Genomic DNA, 9,187 nt, shown 5'->3' on the forward strand with positions numbered 1-9,187 from the left:
CACCTGTAATAGGTCTGTTGCAGAAAACCCCCACAAATACACCTGTAACAGGTCTGTTGCAGAAACCCCCCACAAATATACACCTGTAATAGGTCTGTTGCAGAAAACCCCCACAAATATACACCTGTAATAGGTCTGTTGCAGAAAAAAACACACAAAAGAACACCCGTGAATGCAAAGTACACCTGTCTTTGACTATAGATAAAATTAAATTCTAAATCCGCCAACCGTGGATGGCGGGACGTGGCGGTGAGCTCTCACACTGGACAATGAACAGAAGTTGGAACAGCAAAAATTAAAAATAAATTAAAAATTAAAAATTTTTACAAAAATCCGCCAAGCAACCATTTATTACATATGGATCAATCTCAAAGGCTACTTATAATCGTCAGTTCCCTACACGTGCATACAGTTGAATTCAGCAACAATTTCTTTTTGACTGTAGCTGTAATTGTCATGAAAGGTTTCCAATAACAAACTGCAAACACCACTCTGAACCCACAGGTTTCCAATAACAAACTGCAAACACCACTCTGAACCCACAGGTTTCCAATAACAAACTGCAAACACCACTCTGAACCCACAGGTTTCCAATAACAAACTGCAAACACCACTCTGAACCCACAGGTTTCCAATAACAAACTGCAAACACCACTCTGAACCCACAGGTTTCCAATAACAAACTGCAAACACCACTCTGAACCCACAGGTTTCCAATAACAAACTGCAAACACCACTCTGAACCCACAGGTTTCCAATAACAAACTGCAAACACCACTCTGAACCCACAGGTTTCCAATAACAAACTGCAAACACCACTCTGAACCCACAGGTTTCCTTCCATAACAAACTGCAAACACCACTCGATCTGAACCCACAGATTCAAACACATCCTCCACTAAGAAGTTGCAACTCTTCGTAAATCATTAAACGACATTCTTTCTCAACATTCCATGTTCAGTGGTCTAACAAAAAGAATTCTTACTCAGAATTCGGTTTCCTCTGCAGCAACCAAAGAAAACAGGAGTTCAAGCCAACCAACGCCAGAAAAAAAGGGACCACTTTCAAGACAATCGCTCCGACAACAGCGAACAAAACAATTCTTCCCAATTTAGATCAATAACGTGACAATGAAGCGCGCACGTTGCATGCCACCTGCAATACGCTGTCATCTAGTGCCGAAGGCTAACGGGAGAAAAAAAATCTGCCGAGCTCCTAAGATTAATCGATTTGGTAATCATGGAAGGGTTGGGAGAGGAGAGAGTATCCTTGGCACAAAGGGTCAAAAATCAAAAAAATAAGCCCTTAAAAAAATATATATAAATAAGGCCTTATTTTAGAAATAAGGCCTTAAATATTTACAGCCATAGGGAAATAAGGGCATAATGAAATAAGGCCTTATTTCTGTTAAGGCCTTACTGAAATAAGGCCTTATTTCTGTTATGACCTTAAAAAAATAAGCCCTTAAAAAAATATGCCCATAAAAACATAAGCCCTTAAAAAAATATGCCCATATTTTTCTGCGCATCGCTACTGCGCATCCGGACATTCGAAAGCGCGCACAAACTCGCCTCTCGTTCAAAACATCCGTCATAACATCGAGCGGATACAGCATGGCTTCACGCATTCGAAAGCGCGCACAAACTTGCCAAAACCCCAATTCTCTCGCAATTTGCAATTTCAGCACAAATTCTTCTCAAAAATTCATCACGATCTCTGAACCCCCAATTCGCCATGTTTCTTATGAGATCTCTGCGCATGAGCGGCGCAGCCGAATTCTATTCAGCTTCATGATTGGTAAAAAAATAAGGCCTTATTTTTTTATGCCCTTATTTTTATTAAGGCCTTACAGAAATAAGGCCTTATTTCTCGTAAGGCCTTATTTTCAAATAAGGGCTTATTTTTTTATGCCCATATTTTTTTAAGGGCTTAAAGATTTAAGGCCTTAATAATGGAAAATAAGGCCTTATTTTAGAAATAAGGGCTTATTTTCAAAAATATGGGCATATTTTCAAAAATAAGGCCTTGTTTTTTTAAGGGCTTATTTTTTGGATTTTTGACCCTTTGTGCCAAGGATAAGAGAGGATAGCACAGTACTTCAATTTCCTCTCCTTGACCCTAGGGCGGTATTGGAGATTGTGTTAAAAAATAAACTATCACTATAATCTCAATTTTGCCATTCACATTGCCTTGTTTATGAGCGCATCTTAGTACATACTCGATAAATAAAGCCTGCACTGGGCGGGGATGTAGCTCAGTCGGTAGCGCGCTGGATTTGTATCCAGTTGGCCATTGTCAGCGTGAGTTCGTCCCCACGTTCGACGAGAGATTTATTTCTCAGAGTCAACTTTGTGTACAGAATCTCCTCGGTGTCCGAACACCCCCGTGTGTACAACACGCAAGCACAAGACCAAGTGCGCACGAAAAAGATCCTGTAATCCATGTCAGAGTTCGGTGGGTTATAGAAACACGAAAATACCCAGCATGCTTTTTCCGAAAGCGGCGTATGGCTGCCTAAATGGCGGGGTAAAAACGGTCATACACGTAAAAGCCGTGGGAGTTTCAGCCCATGAACGAACAAACAAACAAGCCTGCACTATTTATATGTATCACTTATTTTTACATTACGTAAATAGCCTGAGGACTTCATCTAAACAAATCTTCAAAATATGGCTGATAAAATGTAATGATAACAAAAAGCAAAAACAAAACCGTCCATATTCATGGACACAACAAAAACAGTAGGCCAGTTAGAAGACTGTTGCAAAAGGCCGTTATTACAATATTAACTTAGGAACTAGCTCACGTATATATTTGACTCCAAGACTGAAAATGGGACAGTTCATTTTAGCATAGAGAATAGAGTAACCTCTTGTTCTATTCTCTATGATTTTAGATTAATTAGCTTAAATAGCCCCACGGAAGTGACATCACACAGCAAAAGCAGAGTAAGCATTTTGAAATTAATTCATGATTCAGTGTGACGACAAACCTGATAGTCCAAACCTGATAGTCGTGATACGGGATAAATCAGGAGGTTGCCTGTGTGTGCATGTCAAGTATTTACTGCCATACTGGCACGTCACCTACATTGATTTTTCTGGAAAGGGAGTGCCCACAGAAGGCGGCCATTTAACCTCATTCAGAACACGTATTCTGGACACCTTGATGACAGATAAAAACTGTCTAGACTACTCTAATACTAGAATTAAATAACAATAATAAGAATAGAATAAAATAAAATAATAGTCAGATCAGGAAAAAAAAACTCTGGAAAAAGTAGCTTCTGCAATAATATAACTGGAAATCAGGACCAAGTCATTCTGATTCCAGTTTTAATTCAAAGAACTGAATCGATACGCATTTTGTTATGCACTGGAGCACACAAAGATGCAAAAGACAGTAACAAATTTAATAACAAGATTGCTGGTCATGATTGTTTACAATACAATATTTTCATTGTAAAAATGCTGTTTGCATCATAAAAATAAATAAGTGACTATCTTTCATCACATCTGTCCGCTTTTGTGCACAACTTTTCGACTTGTCACATATATATCTGCCCTGACTATGGACTGTCCAATGGCAATTAAAAATGTACTGCTTTTAAAATATCTTTTTGTTGCAAACTGCTGATAATGCATATTGTTTTTGCAACAATATTTCATTCAGTCATGCGATGCATTTATCTGAACATATGCCCACAAATATCAATATTCACCTGATTAAAAAAGTAAGTACAGCCACACAGCACTTTCCAGATTAAAAAGAGTTGTTTTGAAAGAGAATTTCACAACCTTTGTTTTGAAAACTACAGTGAAACCCTCCAGTTAAGAGCCGCCAATTTAAGACTGCCCCTTTTTAAGACCTTGATTTTTCAGATTTTCTGTTCATAGCATCTGTAAATCTACCTCCTTTTTAAGACCTCATTTTCTCAGATTTTTGGAGGTCTTAAAAGGGGGGTTTTGCTGTAATCAACATCATTTCTCAGTGAAAAGTGTGTTTGGGTGCAACAGAGAGAACCAATCATATATATGATTTTGCAGACAGAAATAGTGGAACCCCCTTTTATTTTTAAAACTCCCAAAGATCTGAGACAATTGAGACAAAATGCTAGGAGACAAAGAAATAACTGAATTAGCCAAAGGTTGTGGTGGAAGGAGGGGGGGAGGGTCAAGAGCTTTTGAGAGAGAGAGAATAAAGGTAAATTTACAGGTGCTGTATCAACAGTAACAGAACTTTTGGAAAACTAGAGCCTTAAAACTCTTATTCTTACATTTAAGTTAAAACTATAATAGGGGTGGTGTTCTAGTACTTCTACTAAAGGTTACAGCTGCATGGTAGGTTCAAGGTGAATAGCAAAACAGATGGATACACATTTTAGTTCGGTTTGACCAAACTTGGGGGCAACATACAGATATGATGTAGGTCTGTTTACTTTAAACTCAATGTGCCGAGTGTCAAACTCAAAGAGATGATATTGTCATTCATTTATTCTAGAACTAGAACTAAGGATTGCGCGAGACACTGGTAGTGGCAGGTGTTTGGTGTGTTACTTGATTTGTCAAAACAGTCCTTCAGGGCAAAAAGGAGTGGGCTGTGATTTGCGAGATCATGTTGTGGAGGATTGCACAAGTTCTGCTCTTTGAGGCATTCCTGAAGGGCTGAAGATTCACTACATTCAGCTCATATTATATAAACAGTTAAGTTCAGTCTTCGTGCTACTAATAGCACTAATACTGTAATAGTTTGACCAAAAAAGTTTCGGGTAATAACTTAAGTACTGTTTTTTTAACTAAGTACTGTAACTTAACACAATAGAAGGACCATGAGTTCACTCTCCATAACTTAAGTATACACTTTCTTCCTTATTCACAAAGTCATGAATAGCAATGGCAAATTAAGTTTCTTGATGCTGGGGAGTCTTTTTACATTCAGTCAAGTTTTGACTAAATTTTTTAACATAGAGGGGGAATCGAGACGAGGGTCGTGGTGTATGTGTATGTGTGTGTGTGTGTGTGTGTGTGTGTGTGTCTGTGCGTGTGTAGAGCGATTCAGAGTAAACTACTGGACCGATCTTTATGAAATTTTACATGAGAGTTCCTGGGTATGATATCCCCAGACGTTTTTTTGGATAAATGTCTTTTATGACGTCATATCCGGCTTTTTGTAAAAGTTGAGGCGGCACTGTCACACCTTCATTTTTCAATCAAATTGATTGAAATTTTGGCCAAGCAATCTTCGACGAAGGCCGGACTTTGGTATTGCATTTCAGCATGGAGGCTTAAAAATTAATTAATGACTTTGGTCATAAAAAATCTGAAAATTGTCATTAAAATCATTTTTTTATAAAATGATCTAAAATTACTTTTATTTTATTTTTCATCATGTTCTGATTCCAAAAACATATAAATATGTTATATTCGGATTAAAAACAAGCTCTGAAAATTAAAAATCTAAAAATTATGATTAAAATTAAATTTCCAAAATCGTTTTAAAAACAATTTCATCTTATTCCTTGTCGGTTCCTGATTCCAAAAACATATAGATATGATATGTTTGGATTAAAAACACGCTCAGAAAGTTAAAACGAAGAGAGGTACAGTAAAGCCGCCGTGCTATGCAGCACAGTGCACCCGCTACCGCGCTAAACAGGCTCATCACTTTCACTGCCTTTTGCACTAGCGGCGGACTACGGTCATTGTGAAAAAATGCAGTGCGTTCAGTTTCATTCTGTGAGTTCCACAGCTTGACTAAATGTAGTCATTTTGCCTTACGCGACTTGTTTCTCCCTTCTGTTGTTACTGTACAATGGATTATGGACCTTTCAATGCAATGTTTTTTTACAGTTTTTTTTACAGCATCACAAGAGAAACACAGGTTATATCAAACTTGTAGTACAACTGTCATATATAGCCTAGGCCTTGCAGCCTTTCAAAAGGTCCTCTCAATCTCATTGTCTTATTGGTACGTTTTCTTTACATCTGTAATGAATGATAATTTAATTATCTATTTGTCAAAATCCACACCATGTTCATGTCTACCAATTTTTTTGCTCGAGTCCAGGAAATATTTAAATGTGTTAGTATCCTTAGCAAATTTATGTTAAAAAAGTCAAAATATGTGTAGCACACACATGATTCATTTGCTAACATTGTAACAAGGCGATTCAATTTCATGGGACTCAGTAATCTCAAGCATTGAGCTATGCAAAAGCCATGAAATTGACTTCATCATGCAACTGTCACGCATACAGTTACAGCGCTAAGTCCAGCAGTGGTCGCATTGATTGTTTCATAAACCGGTATCACCTAGACGACAAGGAGAATGCATTCATTTATCCAACAACAAAGAGTCATTTTATTACTGTAACCAGTCAAAATGAAGTCTACTAGTACTGATGACAAGGAGAATGCATTCATGTATACATCCAACAACAAAGAGTCATTTTATTACTGTAACCAGTCAAAATGAAGTCTACTAGTACTAAGTACAAACATTTGTTTTTTAAATATAATAAAAATTGTCAGTAGCCCTCAAAACCAGTACTATAGGACTGACCACCTGAATTTTTTTCACTCGTTTTTTTAACAAAATAAACCTATGTAAATTACCAGTAATGTTGGTTGACACAATAACTGGTAAATAATAACAATAATACCTACAACACCATGCTCTTTTTCGGGGAAAAAAAAGTTCACATAGACATACAACGTTGCCAACCCCTTCAAACCCACATCTCCATTACTCATTGAGATTTACTGATCTAATGAATGGGTCAGCCATCTTGAAAGCAAATTAGTTCTGTATGGATCCAGATTACACTGGTTCTTACATACATACAGCGTTGGCCGCTTTATTGATTTATTATTCATATATATTCGCTATCCCTTCAAAAACACATGTTATATACGACTAAGAAACAGCATTAGCCTTAAAAGTTAAAGCCATGCAGGTATGTGTGAATAGTAGTACTCAGTACTAGTAAGTATAGTTTACAAATTGAACGTACATGTACGAACTGGCTAGACTAGGGTAGATGTATAATTCCAACCAGCTGAGTTTATTAACAGGCACTTCATTCTCAGGTCTCCAAATCGTAAAGTTTAGCATAGATGACTTCCCTGGCAAGATCAATGTGTTCCGTAAGCGGCAATTTTTGCTTTTAACCGGGTGTTTTCAGTCAATGTTGAAGGAAGGTGCATTGTCCTAATTAAAATCCAACAGGAGGGTATCTAAATCTGACCATTACGAGTCAACCAAAGGCAAGCACGCTCTTGCAAGGTTGTTGTCGAATTATTCAACAAGGCATAGACCTATATTATAATATAGGTCCCTGAACAAGGCAAGTGTTCATCTGTCAGTGTCAGAAAGTTGATGTAGCGGCTGCTTTGACGTTAAATAATATACAACAATCAAGGGGAATGATCTAGAACTATATTATATACTGATATGTTTCTAATTCTATGTTGTTTTTATGGTAATAAAATTTATATAACGGAGGGGGGGCGATGCTTTACCACGTGCACCGGGAATGGGCTTTTTGGACGTAACGTGCATGGGAATGGGGAAATTCTCGTAGTGTGCACCGTGCACAGAGGTCCGGCGTGCATGGAGCTTTTTCGTAACGTGCACCGTGGATCACCGTGCATGGCACTTTTGGCCTCAACGTGCACGTGCACAGATCCCCCCCTGGTGACCCTCATTACGGGTAGATGGTTTTACTGAATTTTTTGTAAACCAATTTTTCCCTTCGCCAATGGTCCAATTTAGATAGATTCCATATAGATTCTGTGTACCGGTAATGTAAATCCAACGGTATGACATCTCAATTTCAATGGAAATATGGAGCAGAATAGTACAACAATATTTACCAAATCACACATATATATTATTATCAACAAACATATATTATATTATATAGACATGTAGGCCTATATATCACTAAAATAAACACAAATCTATTCATCAAACTATCTCACCTGTTGCCTCAAACTTTAAAGTCCTGTACGCATTGTACTTTGTTAACACTAACAGAACTGTGAGGAAGCAAGAGAGACAAATGTTCGCACTGCGCTGGGTGCTGACGTCTACAGGCATGTGTCGCGACAATACGGTTGGTCCGTGCAGCGGTAACTTAAGCGACATCAACCACATGGAATTACGCCATTGAACGGGAAAGCCGGTGGGAAAAGCTGGAATTACGTATATTTCGTAATTGCATCTAATTTTAGTAAATAATATATGTAATTCAGTTATTTAATTCCGACCGATGCAGGCGAACAGTAACTGCATTGGCTTTAGAGTAATGCATGCCCATGATCATGATGACCCTAAGGCTAAGGTGAACGTTCTGCAACACATTTCACATCAAATCATGTTCTTACATTATGAAAACAGAAAATGAAATCTTGAATACGGTCGAACTAAAAATCACAGACACACAGATCTTACCCAAAAAATATTACTCCAAGGCCCCAGGAACGCAAGTTCTCAGGGTAGACTGCACAGCACTGCCGACAAATGACAGACCAAAATATAATGATAAAATCAGCATCGAACGCGTCGAATCTCAACTAGTTCTTGTTCTCTGCCAGACAAAATCGGAGCAAGGTACTCTGTAGACACAAAATTAAGTCACAGATCGTTGAGTTTGTTCAAAAGGTAGGCGAAGAAGAGCGAATTTGATCACAGTAAACACACCAAGTCCTCCTTCTTGCACTGTTTTCATTGATACGCAGTTATAGCCCCTGAGTGGTACTGGTAGAGTCGAATTACTTTTCACTGGGATACTGTTCATTGCGAGTTCAAGTTCACACTGACGAATTGTGCCTCTTGCATATTTTCGAAGTCCGCAGCTCCTTGTCCGCACGATGCATGCACGATAAGAAAACCGCAGTATCTGCCGTAATTTGCATGGTACTTGATTTGCCTTCACATGCGGTTTCACGTGTTTATGATAACGTCGGGGAGACTCGGTACTATCCGGCGATCTCCGCCAACTTAACGACCCAGCGTCACGGCCACTAACATGTGCGTCGGCAATAGCCGAGCGCGACTTGCACTGACTCGGAATATTCAGAATGGGCCACTGACACCGACTACCGAGAGAGCTTCGCTGCTAACTTGGTTTTTATGTCCCCAGAACTAGTGTCTATTTGGGACATGCCGTGGTAATTATGCCTAG

At 38.5% G+C, this 9,187-nt stretch overlaps 1 protein-coding gene across 3 annotated transcripts in view; it reads right to left on the reverse strand.

Annotated features, from left to right (window-relative positions):
- The window catches only part of LOC138978663 (period circadian protein-like), a 50,204-nt gene extending 41,251 nt beyond the window's left edge, over nucleotides 1–8,953 (reverse strand). For all 3 annotated transcript variants that reach the window (XM_070351454.1, XM_070351455.1, XM_070351453.1), the window contains exon 1: nucleotides 8,455–8,953. The gene's annotated coding sequence lies outside the window, so the exon portion shown is untranslated. The remainder of the gene's footprint in view (nucleotides 1–8,454) is intronic.
- Between the last annotated feature and the right edge of the window lie 234 nt (nucleotides 8,954–9,187).

The sequence above is a fragment of the Littorina saxatilis genome, linkage group LG10, assembly GCF_037325665.1.
Source record: "Littorina saxatilis isolate snail1 linkage group LG10, US_GU_Lsax_2.0, whole genome shotgun sequence".
Taxonomy (NCBI): domain Eukaryota; kingdom Metazoa; phylum Mollusca; class Gastropoda; order Littorinimorpha; family Littorinidae; genus Littorina; species Littorina saxatilis.